Genomic DNA, 22,183 nt, shown 5'->3' on the forward strand with positions numbered 1-22,183 from the left:
TAACCTCTTATGTAGGAAACTGTAACATGTCTGTATCAAACTTGTATTTTCATTAAGACAGCAATTGAAGATTGAAAGTAAATTGGGCCTTTACAATTTCTGAACATTAATGTCCAAAAGCTACTTGTTTATCTTGAAGATGCTCCATACTGTAAGGCTTCCACTCTCCTCTTACTGAAGCCTAAGCCATATCTGAAAAACATTCAATCTGAAAACATTCATTACTGAAAACAACACGCCTTTCAGAAAACTCAGGAAAGGCTAGAAGCTTCTTTTATACAGTTGCAATAAGAAATTTCTCAGTGTCGCATATATAATTTCTATTCAGTTACAAGGAAAGATTTCAACCTATGTCTTCCAGTTCACAGCTTTTAAGGACAAAAGAAATCATCTACAATCATACAGTTTTGCATTAAAGCAAGACAAAAAATTGTTCCCAGGAATTTCAGAAAGCAGCTCACAGCTTGTTTATATTCTAAGAAAACTTTAAATATGAAATTCAGTCCTCATCAAAAACTGAATTTGAGGATACACCCCATCACTAGGTAAGCTGTTTCAGAGCTTTGTTATCCTCACCTTTAGTAAGTATATGTCTTATTTCCAGTGTCAATTTGTTTAGCTTCAGGTACTATGTTTTTTATTTTATCTTCAGCGTGACTAAGCATCCAATACAGTAAAAAAAATCTCTTACAAACATAAACACATCCTAACATTATATGTTAATCCTTTCTTGCATAAAGTAAGAAGATTAATTTTTAATGAGACATGTTTCCAAGATGTTAAATTACTATTATAGCTCTTTCCGAATATATTCCATGTGTCTTACTGGATCTTAGTATTTTTACAAATTGTTTCAGTGATGGTTTTCACTGAGATCACACATAAAGAAAATACCATTTCCTGCTTACTGCTTTTCTGTCTTTGTATGAAAAACTGTATTCAACATCTCAACTACAGCACTAGAACTCATTTTCAGCCAGTTATCTATCATGTCAGCAGGAGAGCATTCCAGGATACTGTTCTTCATCTTGTCAGTGTGATCCTTACTTTTTTTTGTTGAATTTGAGAGCCTTCCTTTGATTGCTAATTGCATTTTAAGAGACAGTTTATCTGTCCTATTCTAGACAACTACTTTTGGATGAGAGCAACTGCACTCTAGCCCCTGTGATTATATTTATGCTAACTCCTTTGACTGTTAAGAGGGCCTGGAGAGACTGGCTGTTGCAGGCATCTATAACATGAGCTACATTTTGCCAGCTGAGTCCCTCTCTGTTGCTGTATGCATACCCCCACCCATTCTGCTCCAGTAAGACTTGAACAATTTTGCCAGTTTCAAATATATTTGACAGAGGAGTATAAATCTCAAAGATATTTAATTCCTACAAGTTTTGTGCTAGAGGGGACACTCTACTAGCATCCACTTGTAGGAAAGCAGTAGACTTAAGATTCAGCTATAGACATGAAAGAAACCATAAGAGAAATGTTATTAATGCCACAAGCCATCTTACTCAAAACAAGGAATCCAAAGAAAAGGCGCAAAGCTATTGGACACAACCAGTCTTCATTAGGTCTGCTACTTGTTTAATTTATAATGACTTTCCCAACTCTTTTTAGACTTATGAAAAAGAATTCACTAACTGAGAGGCAATATAATATGATATTGCCCACTAGAATGTAATGAAGCAATTTGTAATAAAATGCATCTGTGGAATGAGCAATTTACAGTCTCAGGAAAAAACTCCTTATTTGGTCATTCACAACCAGTTTTTATTTCATTTGTTCAAAGAAAGAACAAAGTTAATAGGGTAGAAGATTCAGTGATCTTTCTATAAAGTTAAAATACCAGTGCTTCTGGCCCTGAATTTGGAAACTAGGTTCGAGAATTTCTCTTATTAATGAAAATAAATGCTGACATGGATATCAGCATGAAAACTGAAATAAAAGACTTCAGCCTGCGTTTATTTAACAGTTTTTATTTTTACCATTTTAAAATTATATTATATTAAAGATGGTAAAAGCAGACATATAGTAATCACCTACTTCACATGACATTTTTACCACTGCTTCCCCCTGCTGGATAGAACAATTTCCAAGTGTATGTATTTTTTCATACTTAGCTTGTGAACAATTAGTTTTAGGGACATATTTAGAGACATTTCAGTACATATGACAAGATTGCTTTTGTTTATTCAAATAATTTCCCTTTAACTTGCAACGATGTTATCTAACAATAAAGAGCTATGTGTATATTTAACGAGTTAAAATTATTGCCAAAGTAAGTATCAATTCTGATATAGAAATGTATTCTCGAATTTCTTTTGCAAAGTAGAATACTTCAAGAGATATTTTGACTCAGTTAAACATGCTGCAATACCCATGACATTAATGCTAATGTCTTGTTAAATGTCATCTTTCAGTGAACATGATAAATGAGGAGGCATAAGAACAGAAGAAAATCTAACAAAGCTTCTTGGCAGAGCTTGTCTCCAACATTTCTCTCTTTCTTTTTTTTGTCCATTCATCCATCCATCTGTCCATCCATCCATCTCAGAAGAAAGTGCTATCATTATATGCCATGCCCCCAACAATAATAAAAATATTTTCAGGGAAGATTTAACTTTTACTGCAGGGTAAACCCAATTACTTTGTCATGGATAGCACATTCCTTTGCAAGCATATCGTCAATTACATATAAATCAAAACATCCTTGTATTTAGCTAATGACAGGCTTAAACAGCTACGCAATGCTTGTTCTAGAATCTTACATTCCCCCCAAACTTACGTATTTTTTGATTTTCCACCACAAATCTTGGCTTAGGCTGATCAGTAATTTAGTCAAAGCTGACAAATATGAGGTAGTTTTTGAGGCAATTCTCTCTCTTTCCATGGATTTTGTTTGAAACCCTGTAAAGTTCTATGGCTTACTTTTTGGCTGGATTAAGTATCAAACTGCATGGTGAACCTTGCAAGGAGAAGGATGGGAAGTAAAATCAAAAGAATACCCAGAAAGACATCCAGAGCAGAAGACCATAAGGGCTAAGAAATACCCTACTGGCTCTGACTAATGGGGCAACAACAGAAGAGGCTATTTCAAGTCTGGCACTATCTATGGTCTGTTCCCCTCACTTCCCCAGCACACACCATCATTAGAATTAACAATGTTAGAGGGTACAACCGTTCCCTTTAGTATATGCTTATAAACCTGTTTTTCACAAATTTACATATCCTCCTTTTCAATCTACTGACACCGTCTGTCTCCATAAGATCCTGAGGTAAAAAAAAAAAAAAACTAGAAATTCATTATCCACTGTGTAAAAGAGCACTCTTTTTCATCTGTTTTAAACCAATCTCCTACAATTTCAGTAAGTGTACCGTGAACACAGGATTTGATCAATAACAGTTGTGCACTTTCTAGTATCTCTCCCATAAGGCAGATTCTCTCTCTCTTACTCATTTTACTTGTCTTTATACCTTTTCTAACTATATGTCCTTCTTAAGATGCAGAGACCACAACTGCACACAATACTCAAGATGTGGGTAGCACACCACAGTCTTATATAGCTGAAACTGAATGCACTTGTGTATTTTTTAGCATTACTAGCAGAACCCTTTCTTCTCCTCATGTATTTCTTAGAGAGTACTGGTAGTAGGCATTTGAGTTAGTTAGCTACCTTAACATACCATAGCTCCTGGGATCACTATAGTGTAGATCATCTTAACGTTGGTACTGATGAGTGGAGATGATAATCTGTAAGAGTGTTTTCTCCTTTGTCCCACATGTTGTGTAAGTTGCTTCTTCCATAAATCAACACAAGGAAAATGTGTGTTGAGGTGGTGGTGGTAGCAGATAAGTATCATCTTACATTCAGTAAAGCTGATGACTAGTGAAGCTGAGGACTGAGAAAACCATATCCCTTGGCAAGTTCATTCCAATGGAAAGCTAAAAGGAGTTGCCTCTTGCTGCTAACATGAGAATATAGTCTAAATATGGCTTCATCAGCTGATTATTTAAGCTTTTTAAAGTAATTTACTCAAATGACAAATTCCATCCCAGATCTCAATTACAAATAAATATTGGTTGGACTGACCGCAGTTGCAGATGAGCAATGTCTCCTGCATTCATGAAGAAAATCTTGCTTCTTACCTTTTTCTTGTGTCTCAGGGAACATTATCAATTCCCAGTGATTATGACCACACACAGCATCTGTTTAGCTCAGAAAAGTCAGAGTAGGTATCGCTTTGTGTTAATTAGACCTTAGGAAAATTAACAGAATGCTTTGTAAAAATAATTATTTATAGTCCAGAAGTTCTCTACAGAACTTCATGGTTTTTAAAAAGGAAATGAACTGTGATCTTAGACCGAGTGCAAACTGATTCGATTCTAAAGGATTAAGTTTAGAGTTGACAACTGACACATTGAACTTCACAGTATTCTCTCCAGTTTTCCTAAGGAACTGATGCTTGCTCTCCAAAGAGATAAACCACTCAATTTGCCCCCTCTCTTGAAGTTCGTATTTTTCCAAACGTTCCTTGTTAATATGTATCTAATCTGCTAAATGCATTCTTTGGTGTGCTTAAGAAAATGTCATGTCCCCAAGCTAAAACTGTTAAATTCAATTGCTTACTTTCAAACTGTTTATAGAGCAGTAATTTTCATTGTAAGTTGCTGTCTTCCAGGTTTCAGCGAGCTCCACATAAACAGAAGATACTGTCTGCCTTTGTTTCCTTCTGGGTCTTTTAGCAACATAGCTCATTTTCTACATACAAGTCACTTGGGAACACCATTAGCCTAAAAGCATAAGATATTAAAGCTGTATATGTGGTGACTCATGGGAAACATGAGTATATTGCTTTTAGACTGAAGCCACCGCTTCCAGGTTGTTGTTAACACACCAGTAATAATACAGGAATAATGTACTGAGGGTTTTTTACATCTAGAACACCAATACAGTGCTGATGAAGGGTTGAGAGATGCTCCACAAATAAAGGAGTCACTGTCCAATGGAATTTACAGTTACTCATTGCTTCAAGAACACATTAAAGCTGATTTAGATATGACAGGTCTTACACTCTTCACGATCTTCACATTTGTACCTAAATAGGAACTACCTAAACTAGGAAATACTGAACATATGCACAGGAACATCCTACCTTAGCACTCCTGGCTGACATTCCTAGGGTAACACATACAATACCTTACTAATATTATTAGTACAGTTCAGGAACAGCTGCTTTAGTGAGCCAAGATGAATGACGACTAAATAAATACATTAACTTCCTTGGCAGACTTGAGTTGTATTTTCTCATTCATCAACATGAATTCCAGCTGCTGTTTACCAGGTATGGGATAGATGAACTGATAGGCATCAAGACAATCACAATTCATGGACGCAGTGAATGCTGTGAGCCTCTGAAGCACTGCTGTACACTTAGGGGCACACACCTTGTCATGGGAATTTGCAGAAGTGTAAAAGTAAACACAACACTACATGCCAGAATAGGAGGAAATGATAGCAAAATCAGTTAACATCTATCTGCTTGAGGGTGGTAATTTGAATGTATATTTGAATGTATAGCCCACATAGCCAAACTTTTTTCTGTGATGATTTCCCTTGCAGTACTCATGCTCCCCATTATCTGGAAGATAAAATACTCTGTTGTTTGACAGGGATGGACTGCAGTCACCACTGACATGATTTTTAAGGTTCCTTTCTTCAAAAAAGGGCCATTCATGCTTTTAATTCTGATGGTTCTGTTCTGGTGGCTATTACCTAGACAGATGTGTAATAGCACATCATCCCAGCAGCTCAAAGAGGAATCCTGACCTCACGTCTGGTCAGGAACCTGGAGGGAAGAGTAGCACACCTGGCAACTTCTTCCATGACATTTTTTCACATGTTCACATGAAGTAAGTATTTTTGAAATACAATTCTAGCCTTGGTTATAACTCAAATGGGAACTGATCCAGGATAATATTACCCCAGGCTAAGAATCTTAAACTGAAACTTAAAACATTTTCGCAAGTAGTCAGTTTAATAAAGAATCAGTTTAATTTGATAAGAATGACGCTTTTTCATAAAGTTCCACAGAGGACCATACATGAAAAATTAAGGATGACAACTGCATAATGAAAATTTATCATCAAGAGAAAGAATTCACTTAGAGTTTGATTACATACTGTTGTACAAAAAAAGGAAGACAGCTGCAACTCTATCACTAAAACCTACTAAGCTTCCACTTTTAATTTGCTAATTGAACCAATGAATATTCATGATCTTAAACTTGTAGCTGTTCTTCAATTCATTTCTCTGCTATGTGATTTCCAACACTGCCATAAAAATCCAGATTAGTAGAAAACTTCTAAAAAACCCTATAATAGAGTGTGCAAATATCCCTTCTTTGCACATTGCATTATAATCCCCATGCAATAATAAAACACTATGCTGAAGATCCTATTCAGACTTAAACTCATGTCTTTTTGAACAGGGAATGCAATTGACCACAAAAGAGATTTATCATTTAGAGCGCTATACTAATTAAATCTCTGATGTATCATAGTTGAGAGAACTAGCTTTGTACTTTCTGCTCAAATAAATGGCACTTGCAGTTGCTCACTATTTTTCTACTGCAAGCATAAAACAAAGATAAAATAGAAAAATTACTGAACATATCAAATACTGCAATGACTACTTCTGTGTAACGATTGCTTGTGGTTGGCAATAATTCTAGATTAGTTTCTTAATGGATTTAGTATAAAGCAGTGGATTACTGTTTATCAAAATGACTCCCAATAAAAATGCACAACTAAATAATGAGTGCTTTAAATTATGTAATTTGAAAAGATTTCTTTGTCCATAAGTAACTCATCTGTCAAACGTAACGTTATACATATTTGTTACCATAGCTTTGTAACCACAAGTTTGTTTTGTTTAATAATACATTGTGGGACATGTCCAAAAGATAGAATAACTGAAACCTCTGTTGAATTTATAAAACTGTGGTGAATTTCACTGATAAAAGCATTGGTAAAACTGCAATTTATGCCACTCCAAAATCTGAGAGCAATGTAAATATCAAAACTCACTGGCTGGGACTGACATTTGACATGCAAAATCCATCACAGCAGATGTCTCAGTTCCTGAGACATTTTCTCAAGAAAAAATAGGTAGAGTACATCAACCTGATAGTCACAAATTATTGTACTTGAATTCATTCAATACACCTCATCTATCATGTTTATGTAAGGCTTCAATCCTACCAGTCATTGCATGATGTGCAGCACAGAGCACTTGACTAGAGTGAGCAGAACCTCATAGGAGCACCAATAAACCCATAAACCTCCACTTTCACAGTAGTGAATTTCAAATACATTTCTTAGACAGCAGCTCTACATGGTTACAGATTTGTTTACATTTAGGTTTCCAATTTCAGTTTTGATTGTGACTCTTTAAACTGTTTTTGCTAAACTGGAGAAAAAGAGGTTGGAATATCATTTATTGTGATTTAAAGAAACCTTGTATTATTCATTTTAAACTGACTGAAAGTCAGGCTACATTTCAATGAATATGAGGGTGTCTATGCAGTAGACTGAACCAATGTAATGACTGATTCAACTGAGCAGACAAGGATAAAAATCTGAAATTAATTATGATGGGCTATAGTCAGCATTCGTTGACTTTTTCAGTTCCCAGGCAGGAAAAATATAGCAGGTGAGAACAAGAGAGGATACCACTGAAGGAATTTTTGTTTTTTCTAAAGATATCCTTTCTTTGGCATTTACAGACACAATAGAAATGTTGATGGCTACAAAACACTTCACAATGTAAGAAAATAAAAACCCACAAAAATATATTTATGCCGCATAGAATCTTAAAATCTTGCTCTGTGGGTTACTAGTATACTCGTACAAGCATCATTTTCTTCAGCAATTTAAAAACTGGACTCAGCTGCCTTTTAAATTGCATCATGACTTAACGTTTCACAGCTATGCAGTTAAAAGCACATTGGGAAAACGGCAGTCATGGAGGGCGGAGACTATGAAGTAAGAGGTGACTGTGGGTCCAGTACTGTTCCCATAATCAGCACCCTTCTCCTCTAACCTTCCAGCTTACGCATCTTGACAGAGAGATTTCAGCAGTCCTACAGTTCTCTCCAACACTCCTCTTACTCCAAATCTTCTTACCCTTCCTGCAAAATCTTTTCTCTATTAACTTTCTCCACAAGTCCAACTGCCAATTCCTTCTCCTTCAATTTATCTAGTTATCACCTACCTAAACATCTTCACAAATCAAATTATTCCACAATACAGACAGTATTAAATATTTTGGACAGTTTAACTACTGGCAGTGCTACCCCTGTGATATGCATAGTCCCACTGACACAGCAAATCCCTGATTCTGTCTATCCTGGCCTCTAGCCTTTCTCTGAACTACTTATCCTATACCTATTTTTCCTTAGATACTACTCCTATTTCTCCTCATGGCCACTGCACAAGATACCCCTGTTACCTAATTTGGGCTCCAATTTGCCCCAATATCCAGCTGCTACAACTCTCTTAGAATGGTCCTTGCATCACCTTCCCTACCAATCATCCATCTTCCCCTCTACTTATATTTTGGGATTGCTCTGTTTTCTGTTTCTTCACTCAACTTCTCCATTTGCTTAATGCACAGTATGTAGATTCAGAGTGGAAATGTGCAATAATATAGAAATAGATAACAAATACGCATTTTTTTTTGTTTGGTTTGGCAGAGACAAACATAAAACAGAGCAAGGTATAACCTTAGTTATAAGTTCTGCCTACCTTAAACACATACAAACTTCGGGATAATGCCTAGCTGACAATTTTAGGCCCTGATCATGTCAGCAAAAAGACCCTCAATCTTAGACATGATTCAACATGAGATGAGTTTTACAACTGATTTCCTGTTTTCTCGAAATAGAAAGATTAGAAGACCTGTAAAAAGGAAATAAAATTACCTTTTGAAGTCCGTTTCTTCCTTCTGAAGATTTTTACCTGTTACTGTTAGAATGGAGGGGATTGTCTGGACCGAAGACCTGTTGCAGTGATATTGGGAGACTGGACTCAAGCTAGGACATTCTACATTCTTAGGGTACAAGCATAACTTGAGATCATTATTCTCTCCTTCTGTGAATTTGAAGCAACTTTAAGTGTTGTAAACTTCCTATCTGTACCTCACATTTTCCTTTTATAACAAAATTTTCCATTTGTAAGCACTGCATACAAAATGGAAGAGATATTCTTTAGAAAATGCAAAATATCATGTTATATTGCAAAAAATGACACAGATACATAGGAAAGCTTGATTCCGATTCTAAACATATAATTTGCTATAGCTTAAGATAGCAAATTCTCCCTGAAAGCAAATGCTAGACCTTCTATTAAACAATTGAACATATGAAGGTTGTTTCTTTACATACTCAAAATGAAACCAATGTGATATGATACTTTTTTTCAATTTGGAAGAAATAACAGGAAACTAAGAGTGTAAGTTAGCAGACTCACTAAAGAAGTTCCTATTATTCTAATAAAATTGTCTTTGATTTAATAAAAATATACTATTTTCAAATTACTTGAATTGAATAACAGATATCTGGTATCTAAAGTGAAAAATAACTTGCAAAGTACTAGTGAGACAAAGGAGAGGAAAATGTCCTTTACATCTAAAGGAATACAACTAATTTGCCTCAGAATGTCTATTTTTGTCTTGGCTGTTTTGGCTGTGACACAATCAGTTATGTTAATATTTATTCAAACCTGTTCAATAAACATGATCCACCCAAATGAAAGGATATCACCTAAAGCAGAATTCATTTAAATATCCTTCCTTAGTTTTTCAGGGAAAACAATCATTTCAGTAAGACTCAGGAATACCCAGTAATTGTAAAACTTCCGTTTTAAGGGAATAAGTGAAGATTTTCCATGAGATTGTACCTACATTAGTCACAATACCGTTTTGCATGTTAGGAAAGGAATAGCCACACTAGCATTTTTGAGACTGAGTTTGCTTAGAATATTTAAAATTCTGGAGGACCGATTATACTGAAATCCTGGAACCTTTTTCAATGGTGATCACTGGCAAGGTAGACCCAGACTCCTTGGAAAGCCTTCCTGATAGTCCACTATATTCCCAGTGAAATAAGCTTATAGTTCTGTAAGTAACTATTAAATGTGCCTCCCAATATATGTCCCAATATATGTTTTAGAGCATAAAACCCACAAATATTTTTGGGAGGAATGTGAAGGAAAATATTGTTAATTGGTTTGTTCCAATTCCACTAGCAGCTTTGGATGCAGTATTATACTTTCCACTTTATATTGTTTAGTAAGAGCAGGAAACTCTTTCTTCAGCTGTTCTCTGCCCTCTAACTACAGTTGTGGAGGAAAAAAACGGAAATGCTGAGCTAACAGTCAATGTTTCTGATGACACAGCCATCATTTAGATATCTCTCATTTCTACAAGAAATGACAATAATGGAAGGAGAGCATCTAGTCACGTAGCTAGATACAGAGTACATTGTTTATTTCAGGCAGTTGTAGGTTTATCTGTTAAAAGAAAGCTGTGGTTGATTTCCTTTCAAAAGGACTGTTGATTTAACAAGACAGCTGGCTTCCTCCTGCAAAGACTGAGAAATGACAGAGATGACAGAACAGCAGAAAACTGTAAAGAAAAAAAAAACAGCAGATAACTGACCAGAAGACGCATGTCTCTGAATAAGTGATAAGATGGTTGAATGTACAGTGATCAGAAGGCTGCTATGCTGAAAAGCATTATTAGTTGCCCTATGATAGGTCTTTATAGGTTAAGCAATGGGTGTTCTAAGTCTCCTTCTTAATAAATTTAAAGGAGAAATTAAGCTGATCTGTACTGCCAGCATGGTTCAGAGATTAAGATGGTGCTGGAGGTTCACTACTTAGTTGCAAGAGCAAAGATTAGAGAATGTTTTTCAAGTGAGAAGCAATGAAAGCGCCAGAAAAAAAATCCTGCAGGAAATAAGAAAGCCTATTTCTGAAACAAAGCCGAAGCTACAAAAATAAGATGAGAAACTGATGTTTCTTTCTACTGTTGCTGGTGGTTGGAATGTAAGTACACTCTTTTATAAAATAATCAGAAGACATGATAAAGGAACAGCTTAGCAAGAATTGATTCAGAAAAGTCTTAGAGTCTCTGGTGTCTGATCAAAGTGGGTAATCACAATGTTTTTTTCTGGTCTTGTAATCTATGAATCACCTATGCTATATAAATAACTCCTTTTAATGCAATCAATTTGTCATAGCCCTAGATACTTGCTAACCACCTGAATCAATGGAAAAGCAGTATCTTGAAGTATGAAAAGTCAGACATCCAACATTTTTCAGAACACCCATCTGTATGGATTTCTCATGTTCTGAGTTCCTATTAGAGCACTCATACTAGAATTCCTCAAGCTCATCTCTTAGTAAATGAAGCTAGAATTAAGTGCTGATGAAGTGTATTGTCGGCTCTTAGTGTTACCTGAAGTGTTTTCTGGTTAGTTAGTGAGGTCTGTCTCCAAGAACCATTCCACACAAACAATATTGCATGGGACTGTTCCATACAAATCATATTTCAGGTTTGTCCCTGAAATATTGGAAAACCACTGAGTAAGCAAGCATTGAATTTTGAGGGCTGTTTTCTTCAGTAGAATCCACACAGCAATGTCTTATGAAAAGCCACATTTTCTTTTCCAGGACAGAACTAAATACTAGCATCAACTGTCAGAATTCCTCAATGGCTGACAAAGAAAAGTTAGCTGACTATTTTAGGAGAGTTGAGGAGAAACTTTGGAGGAACTGTATCAGTGGACACATGCAAAAGAGAGAAGCAAGTTTTATAGCCCTCTAAGATCCTCGACCTTAGGCATGTAGTTACTTTGTGTCTCTCAAAAGCTGGTGACACTACACCTGCTTTTTTGAAAACACTGATTGAGACAACAGTCTGTTCCTCAAGCACTACAGTTTCCCAAAACAGGGTACATAAGCAATAGCTGAGAGAGCCATGGACCTTTTAGAAATATTTCACACATCCAACATTTATTTAAAAGGTATGTCACAGAGCCATGCTCAAGGTAATGTTTTAGAAATCAAAAGCTCAGTTCTCTTCAACTTTATGTCATGAGTAACAATGGAAGCAGAACATAAGAATTACTACAGAGGCTCAGACCAGCAGTCCATCTAATAAATTGTCTTATTGCTTACAGAAGCTAATAACGGATGCTTAGGAGAGAAGTATACAATTACGCATATCCTGAATAATCCTTCAATGATACAACCAATGTTGTATTTGTCAGCTTCTACTCCTTCAGCATTGAAGTGTTTTTGAACAACAGGTTATGTATAACAGCAAACAGCAATTTCAAATTCTTTTACAACCACTGGCTGAATAACATCTAGTACGTGTATTTTATTGCTATCAATGTATCGATCTGTTATAAACACTCACTGTCCTCATCTATTTTGTACTGGTACTCCAATTTAAAGCAGCTCCCCAGATTTATTCTGTAGAGAGAGTCTCCAATGTGCAAGTCTCTTTCACTTTATTTAAAGTGAATATTATGGAAATAATTCATTTAGGTTTCTTTTTTTTTTGGTGAGATTTCTTGAGTGACATTGTCTTCTCAACTCCTTGATAATTTGCTACTCCAATGACTTGTTTTTATCCTTCTACTGTTGTTCCTCATTTTCTTGATCTGCCTTCTTACAGATTTACATTCAATCACCAGGCTTCTGCTAGTCTCAATTTTCCTTATTTGAACATAGCTTCCAATTTTGAAGGCTATTTTTTTTTACATCTAAAAGTCTCCTCTACTCTGATCTTTAACTTTCATGGGTATCTTTCCCTGTCTCGCCCTCCTTCCTGTGTTATTCTCAGAGGATCGCTTTTTAATTCAGTGTACGTAACTGACTGTGTTTCTAAACGAGCTCCTTGTTACTTATAAGCGTGTTACCATTTAAGCTGGTCTTTCTGATTTCATTTTAACTAACTTCCTCATCTTCATGTTACTCCTTTTTTTAGGAGATTTTTTCCCTTTATTTTTCTCTTCAGAGATGTCAAATTTGAGCAGAATATGGTCAGTGACTGTCATCCTGCATATACTGAACAAGGTCTTATGATTTTGAGATTAACCTTCTGTTGTGGTGTGTGAAAAGTGCTCCAAATATAGTTACATATGAAATATGTAAGTGTGCAGTCTGCATGATAGCCCATATGATAAGTAAAAGTCTATTTGCAGGTAACTGAAATCTTCCATTACTATTTTGTTTTCTCTATTTGAAGGCTTTCAATCTGCTGTGGTCACTAGCATCTTAATGGACAGTGAAAAAGACAACCAAAAACTGCAAAAAGGAGAGATGAAGCACTGATAGCTATTACACTGATGCTCTCTGATGTGTTAATGACATTGCTTCTAAGTGCAATTTCATTTCACCTTTTTGGAAGATCTGCAAAGAAAAAAATGGACCCAACGAAAGTGTGGAAAAATATGAAAACAACAGAATGGACATTTACTGAAAGACAGTAAATGGACATTTACTGAAAGACTTGTGATGCAACGAAATAGCTTCATCCTGACAGTACGAAAAAAGAGTTGGAAACAAAAGTGGCCATTAAATAACCCCAAGAGGGACAAGTCTGGTGTGTAAACAAGTTTCTGAAATCAAGCCAGGAGAATTCCTCTCAGTTCTGTGCCACTAATGATAACAAGCTAATGGTAATACTTCACATTTTTGTAGACTTTTCAATTTTACAATATAAAAGTAATTAACAGATCCCCAGAATGCTTCTGTGAGATAAACACACATTATTATCTCTTTATTGGCGAGGGAGAAGCTGAGGCACAGAGTTTCCGATTTGTCACGTAATGAACTGATTACAAGAACGAACAGTGAATCACGCACACGTCCTCTGTTGCCAATATTTTGCATACTAATCCTAATAGCGTTTATGATCGACAAACGGCTATCTGCAACATTAAAGTGATGGCTCCACATGGCTTGAGAGACAAATAATGAAATGAAAGAGAAACAGAAGACAATGATCTGCATCTTACTACATTTCGTTCATTTCTAAGCCAACCATAAGAGCTATGAGAAAGAAACCCTACACTTGACTATAAAAAAGAGACTGTTCTAACTGGAAACAGAAGACTAGGACATTATCTCATTCATCATCTAAAACACTAATTATGAAATCCGAATCATTTCCCTCTTATCTCCACTGTAATTCACTTATTTGACTTAAGGTTCTGCCTCTGAGTGATGTGCGGGGTCTCACCTATTTTGTTTTGAGTAAGTCCAGCTGCACTGGAGAGATTTGTTTGCCTGGTCACCATTCCCACACACCAGAGAAAGCAGCCTACCTTTCTTTGGAGCTAAATCCTTGACAGCTCCAGCTGAGGTAGTTCACATGACGCCTCATCGCACTGCAGAGAAGCAATTCTTCGGCCATGCCACAGATTCATCTTTGGCTCTAGAGCTTCTGCCAGTGTTTACTGTATCTAAAATAAAACAAAACAACAACAAAACAAAAATGAGGACCCAACCTGGAGCTCGCTCTGCCGCCGCGGGGCAGCGGCGCGGCCGCAGTCTGCTCCTCGCTCGCTAGGTGTCACTGCCGCCTTCCGCGCAACGTGGCGCTCCGCGCCCCGGCCGCCATCTCGCGGGGGAAGCGGCCGCCGGCGGGTCTGCGGCGAGAGCCGTGCTGGAGCTCGGCGGCTCTCTCGTAAACCGCGTATTTCTGCCTACAGCTGCACTGCTCTCATCGCTGTGATCTGTCCCCTCTGATCTGTGCGGCAAGAAAAGATACCCCCCAGCCCCTGCGAGTCTGATTTGCCCCGCAGAGGCCAGGCACCATGGGGAGCTCCCTGGAGGCAGTGGAGGAGGCTTCCCCTCCTCTGGCGGGACGGGAGGCCAGGTGGCTGGTGGGGTGTGCCTGCCGTGCGAGCATGTGGGGAACGTGTGCGAGGGGATTTCGTGTCATATAATCCCCCAGAATGGGGCTGCCAGGCGCTGTGCCTCCCGAGAGCGTGGGTGTGGGGGAATGGATGGGGTGGGAAGGGCGGCTTACCTTCCCCCTGCGCTCGATGCCAGTGGCCTGCCAGCCTGGGCAGCAGCACCTTGCAGTGTTGCTGCTTTGAGAAGTAACAAGATGAAGGGCAACAGGCTGCAGTCCCTCATGTGTATGGGTGGTGCGTGCCAGGGAGGAGCGGAGAGCAGAAGAGGGATTTTTTGGAAGCCTGTAGTCACTTCTGGGCACCGCCATCTTTGCAAGGCTTGACTTGCAAGCATGCCTGTGTGCCCTTCCTCCCCTTCGCAGTGCAGGGGGTGGCCAAGTCGCAGAACCACAGACCGACTGAGGTTGGATGGGACTGTCCAGTCCGACCCCCCAGCTCAGGCAGGGTCACCCAGAGGAGGTTGCCCAGGACTGTGTCCCCTTGCGTGTCTTCAAGGACAGAAACTCCACAACCTGCCTGGGCGACCTCTCCCAGCGTTGAAGGCACTTGCCAAGTCTGGGCTTTTTCACCATGCTGAAGATACATGCCGTGATACTTGGCGCTTGTAAAGCTGCAGGCAAGAAAGATGGGGGACATGTAGCAAATGGGCCGGGTGGGAGAGAGACCCTTCCCCCAGGCCTTTGGTGGTTCTGGTGTTCCCTGGGCCAGAAATAATAACTTGTCAGCTGTGGCTGGTCTGCAGTGAAGCCCTGTCTTCAGTCCCCGACTCGTGGAGTGCTGGGATGCCAGCACAGACTTGTCAATAACTTGTCAGCTGTGGCTGGTCTGCAGTGAAGCCCTGTCTTCAGTCCCCGACTCGTGGAGTGCTGGGATGCCAGCACAGACTTGTCATCTCGATGTCCACATGATCTCATAGGAAAAATGTTTCTCCATTTTGTAGTTTCTGCAAAAAAAAAAAACCCAGAACTCTCTCAGCCAAAATTCAGAGTAACTGAAAGCATGCAAGTTCTGTTTCTACTAAAGAGGGGGTCAAATTAGGAAGTTGAGCAATTAGCAAACTTGTAAAAAATGAATTATGAAGTTAGGAGTAGCTGGGAACTGTTGAAACCCACTGGACAAGTCTGATGTTCAGTTAGGAAAAAAATCTTGTTTCATCGTATTTGTGCGCTTACAAACATAAAACTGTAATATTTGTTTTCAGTTCAAATAATCCTTCTCAACCATAAAACTTTACAAAAGTTTAAATATTTTAGAAAAGTGCTAAGATTTGTACATCAGGATCTTAAATTTAAATGACTTTATCATACGTCTTTTTCAAACTTGTATATAGTAGCAAGGTAGTCTTGGGAAATAAACTGAGTTTCCTCTAGAGAGTATTACAAGTATATGACCAATTAGGTAACTCTAACAGCTGGTCCATTCCCATTAACGTAATCTCTTGATATGGCATTCATTGATAAATTGTGATTTAATACATTAATCTCATTCTAAGGTTTGAATTTGGAACTTAATACTAAATTCACAAAGACAGAAGACGAGGGGATGAAGAGAAAGTGCTTCTTAAAGAGACAGCAAATAACCTACACATTAGTTGTTCTCACTACTGACGAGTAAATGTAAGTAGTTAGCTGCTAAAAGCTAAACTGGACAATTTTTGGAAGCTGAGAAATGAACAAGCAATGTTCCTCTGAAAGTGTTTGAAAAAATAATTGTTGAGGCAAAGTTTATAAAAATGGCACTGGCTTTCCTTAAGTTGGGAAAATAAATGGATTCTCCAGTTTACTTGATTCTGCTGGAAGATTTGGTCTTTCCTCTCATTCTTCTTATTCACCTGGATTGACGTAGATACCTCCCTGGACTACAACTGAGTGGCTTCCACAAGAGACTTTTTATGAGTATCTGGAAGAGGAGAGGAGAGAGAAGACAATTTCCGTGTTGGGAAGAGTGCCACTACACTGCGCAAGTGTCCGCGAGCCGAGTTATTTGAGTTTCTGGAATCTCTGAGTAGCCAGTGCCAGCTGCACAGCAAGAAGCGAGCTTGCTCAAGGAGTAGTCTGTAGAGCACCTTGTGATGCTCGAGACACGTTCATGAGGCAGCAAGATGCAAAATAAGTTCTTTTGAAAGTGGTTTATTAATCTAGTTCAAGTAATTAGTAATTTCTAATCACTTTTTGCCAGTGGAACATGGCATTATTTGAAAACATTAGGAAAATGATGCCACACAATTCAGGAACATTTCATAAGGTGTATCAGGACAGTGTTGAGTGAAGTGGCTAAAAGATATAAAATCTTCATGTGCAGTGATGACTAAGTGATATTCCTGCTTTATCTGTGGCTAAAGCTCTAATACTGAAAACAGAAGTAGAGCTTATGTAAATTAAAGTCAGTCCAGGCTTAGCTGAACTAAAATTTGAAGAATCCATAGTAAATATGGATTATCAGCTTGATAATCAAAAATATCAGTTTCCTATTGTAGCCAAACATTAAGCCCATGAAGATAGAAATGAATAGGATAAATATAATCAGTGTGTTCCCAGAGTAGCTGCAGTTGTTTAACGGCATAAACTTTACCTGGTTCTCCTATGTTGTCAGTCTGCACAAAAGAGAAGAGGGAACTTCTAGCGTGCAGTGCTTGTTTATTAGACTGGACTTTTTATTATAAGCAGGTTGTCCTCTGCTGTATGCATCAGTGATGGAGACAGAAGCAGCAGAGCCCTCATTTATGATGCTGGGCAAAACTTTATCAAGGCTTCACTGGTATGCTTTATACATCAGCTACTGCTCAGGGAAACACAGTTGTGGAAATCTTAAATAGAGAGATTGTATCAGCAGTATAACCCAATATACTTAACTGATTTCTCACTCATCGTGGCCCTGGGCTGGGAAGTGCTCATTAGAGTACACAGGCAGATGGTTCCTTGAAAGTTTATTTTAGATGCAGTTTTCTGGCAGTTAGGGCCAACGATGTGTGCTTTCCTAGGAGCTCCTGGCAATGCTAATACTCTGTTAATAAATGCTACTTGCTCAGTTTCCATTCTATATTAGTACGAAAAATCAAGTCAAAAGAAATTTTTGAATTTAGAAGTTGTTTCCAAAAGTAATGCTTTTCAAGGAGAAAAAAAGATCTTTTGGAACTGCTTTTGGTGGTTGTTTTATGAAATAGCCTGGAGCTATTTCATGAATTGACATTAAACGTAATCAACAAAAAACTGTTCAAGTGTGCTGTGTCAGATTGCAAAAGATGCCAGTTAGGAATTGGATTCCGAGGGACTCAGAGTTTAGCTCACGTCATGTCTAGATGTGCAGCTTCTCCAACATCTCATTCCTGCAATAATTTTCAAAGCAGCCACACCGTCTTTTTAAAAATGCTTCCTTAAAACTCTAACAAAACAGCTAGTCACTGTCTTTGGCACCACTCACTCAATTTTCATTTATCTTTTTCCTCTGAAGTCTTAAGCTGTTACCGAGCTTCAGGAGAGTAATAAATAATAAGACAAAAAATAACAATAATAAAAGTAGTTCTTCATTCACACCCTTTTAATCACAGTCTGCTTGGATATTGTTTGTCCAGATCTGTTCTTCACATAGTCATTTGATATGTCGTGGGTCTCTCATTAGTCAATTCAAATGTATTTGAATCTTTAATCTGTTCAAAACTTACAACTCATTGATTGGTACTGGGAACATACCCAGGTTATTAAATCTGTACAAGCAAAAAGTTGAAGTAATGAATTACAATTACATAGTGTTAGGAACTTGTCATAACAGTAGACATTGTTATGTGTATCTAGATAGTCTGTTTTGTGTTTGCACTCATATACCTTTAAGAAACAAAGATGAAAAACGCCAACAAGAAGTTTAAAATTTGGATGTATCTGTAGTTTTGTCTTTTCCTGTCCTTGTTTACTGGGATTTGCATTTGAGATAAGCAGGTTAGGCTTTGTCTGTGTCAGTTCAGAGTCTAGAGATTCACATCATTCTCTAAAGTAGATCAGATAATTGCACCCTAATGTACCTATTTCTGTCTGTTGACCACAGTGGGAACCTCAGGTGACTAGTTTAGCTGCATATGTCTGCATTTTAGATGTCTAAAGTTATGTGAGATGAATTCCATCCTCTTCAGGTGTCTTAGATGGCTGACCTTATGCATGAAAGAGATTATGTTGTCCTTGCAAATAGCTATGAAGAAAAGAAGAGAAAAGATTATTATATGAAAATGTGTCCAAAATTTTTCCTCGTGTGACTGTTGAAACTGGCCTAAAAGCATTTCTACAAAACATCTGTTTTCCGCCATCTTCTCATTAACACACAGTAGTGTTCTTCACGGAAATACTGTGAAGAATACAGGATTATCTTAATAAGCAACTTAAACCACCTGGGTTCAGTTTCCATGCTTTGGTTAACTGTGTAGCTTTAAAATACGGAAGTAGCAGCTAAAGAAGGAAAAGGATTGTTTTCCCCAAATTTAGCCATGTGGGTGCTCAGCCAAAGAAGAGATAAGAGCTTGTGTTAAAAACAAAAACAAAAACAAAAAACAAAAAAAACCCACCACCTTGGAAGTGTATTTCTAGTTCTATTGACATTGGGAAGCTCTACCCATAATTTTTGTAAAATAATCTAGCGAAATGTGTATATGCTGGGGTTAGGGAAAAGGAATAAAAAAAAAGACCCTTAAGATATAACAAGTACAATTTACTTCTGTTTTCCTAAATGTGTAAAATGCTTACAATGCTTAAAAAAATGAAAAAATGTTTTTGTAATTGAAATTAATGAAAGTGCATCTGTTACAAAGTTGATATTCATGAAGGGAACATGTACACTGCATTGTCCAGATCTGATCCAGGCTGTTACCTACAGCAGTATCTTAAGGTCAGCAAAGGTAAAAGTAGGCCCTCTGATACCATCTAAAGACTATTATGAAGCACAGGTAGCAAAATAGAAATTTCTTAATCAAAATTAGTGCATATATAATTGATGGACAAAAGAACAAGAAAATGAGCTGTTTCATTACTCCTTTTAGGATCTCTTGTTTTTACAGATACCAGAAGGGTGGAGAGAGAGAGAGAAATAAGTTTTGCCATCCTGGGTGTCGTATTTACCATCTCCAAAGTCTCATGATTCACTGTGACACTACTGTGTCACTTTCTCTTGCAAGGCGTTATGACCTGAATGTGATTGAGAGAGAGCCTGAAATGATATCAGCCTCCATTGGCCTCAGTTAAGTGCAACCAGGAAAATGAAATTATTACCCTTATGGTCATCTCCATACTTACATTATATTTCTTCCCTTTCCTAACTTTGAAATGAGCCGTTTTTTTGGAAAGAATCTACTTCAGTAAATGAAGAAAGCATCTCTTTGCAATATTGTTGTTAGGTAAGTAAAAGCAATGGTTTAAACTGCTGGATGGTAGGACAGATTTGTCAGCTCCTGGAGTATCTGTTAGAGATTATATGCAGTCCCTCTTTTCGTGTCTGGTCTTCTTTGCTTTTACTTTGTGGCATGTTTATGTCTTGCCTTAAAGCAATCAGGAATGTAGTTGAATAGCAGCAGCTGCAGCCCATGTAGGATAACTTCCCTTTTTCCCAGAAAGGACATCTATGATCATCTTTAATACCATATACAAAGTCTGACAAGCTAAGTTTTTTCTTCCCTATAAAGATTTGTTTTAAGGAGAGGAGTAGAGAACAAGGGGGGCTGTTAAAAAGCCTTTATTTAAAATATATAATGATGATTGTTTGTCAAGGGATACCAGTCCTCAAAAACTCTAAACACTATTAACTGTCTTACAGTGACAAAATATGTGTTATTTCTCTAACTCTTATTTATTCCACAAGCGTTAACACATTGAGTGAGATTATTTCTGTCAGCTGTGACTAGTTTTACTGGTGGCACTATGACAATTGTATGATCTTTCATTTGATCACAACTTCAAAACTTAAAAGCGATGTAATGCCCTAATGCCCTAAAGGGCACAAACATACTGAGACTACATGTTGCTGTTGCAGAGTACATCCATTTCTTCTTCTGTATTTATAGTAGCATTATCATGCCTTTCATCATCAGTGTTCACTATTTGACTGCACTATTTCCTGTGTGGTGTTTCACAGATAATCAGTGCTGGCAGGGCCAGTCCTAATGGCTATGCTAAAATCTTCCATTCTGTCAGCAGTTTAGTAATAGTAGTATCAGATAAAAGAAAGTGTAACAGATGCAAAAAGAAATTAGCACAGAAAACTGAAAAGATTAATTCTCCAAATGCTACCTTTGTACTATTGAGGCAACAAATTAGTTGTAATTCCATGCATCCTTCTTTTTTACTCTGGCATTTCAGACACTGTGTCATTTCAACTCCTCTGCTGCCATACTTAAAAAGTAAAATTTCTCCTTTGGCCGCAAGAAAACAAAGTATTCTGTATTCTCGCTGTGAATTACATTTTCCTGTCACAAAATGATCACAGCCTAGTTACAGAGGGGGTGGTGTATCCTTCAGAAACTGGTGAGGTAAATCAGTTGTGATTTCTTTATGAAAATGCATAATTGTACACAAACAGATGTACAAGTGTAAACGCTTATCTTCAACAACAGTGCTAGGAAATTTCCAAGAAAAATTAAACTACTGTGTCTTCTATTCTCCACTCTGAAACTAACTTAAACTGATTAATGCTCATTCATGATGAGCAGTATTTTCCTTATCCCAAGCACTGAACTGGCAGTGGTTTTAAGTAGATAGGACTTTTTGAAAAATAAAAGGGAAATACCAAAAACTAACTTGGACAGAAACACCGGGATAAAGCATTGAAAGTGGTACGGTTCTCTGCTGCCTGGTGCACTCAAACTGAATATAACCCAGTCCTCTTCTGCATCTGAGTGATTAACGAGGTGAGTGACCAAAATCTTTCCTTACTCATATCCAGTATCCACTTCAAAGGACAAATACAGAGGAGTCAGACTGTTCGGACACTTTAGTCTCTTTCCCCTGGTGGATGTTGAGCTGTTTGAGACTCAGCAGGCTGCATCCCCTGTCCTTGCTGTGGCAGTACTGTCCCTCACCACAGGTGAGGGTAACTATGGATAACTCTAGTGAGGGTAACTATCACCACAGGTAGGTAACTATGACGGTGCCCACCTAACACAGGCATGTTATGGTCCAGGCTAGGCCTTCCCTTCGGTCCTGTACACAGGTGTTAGTTC

At 37.8% G+C, this 22,183-nt stretch overlaps 1 protein-coding gene across 3 annotated transcripts in view; it reads right to left on the minus strand.

Annotated features, from left to right (window-relative positions):
• Positions 1-14,614, minus strand: part of SLC39A12 (solute carrier family 39 member 12) — a 58,397-nt gene extending 43,783 nt beyond the window's left edge. For all 3 annotated transcript variants that reach the window (XM_064505968.1, XM_026098800.2, XM_064505967.1), the window contains exon 1: positions 14,398-14,614. The gene's annotated coding sequence lies outside the window, so the exon portion shown is untranslated. The remainder of the gene's footprint in view (positions 1-14,397) is intronic.
• Between the last annotated feature and the right edge of the window lie 7,569 nt (positions 14,615-22,183).

The sequence above is a fragment of the Dromaius novaehollandiae genome, chromosome 2, assembly GCF_036370855.1.
Source record: "Dromaius novaehollandiae isolate bDroNov1 chromosome 2, bDroNov1.hap1, whole genome shotgun sequence".
NCBI classification, from domain to species: Eukaryota; Metazoa; Chordata; class Aves; order Casuariiformes; family Dromaiidae; genus Dromaius; species Dromaius novaehollandiae.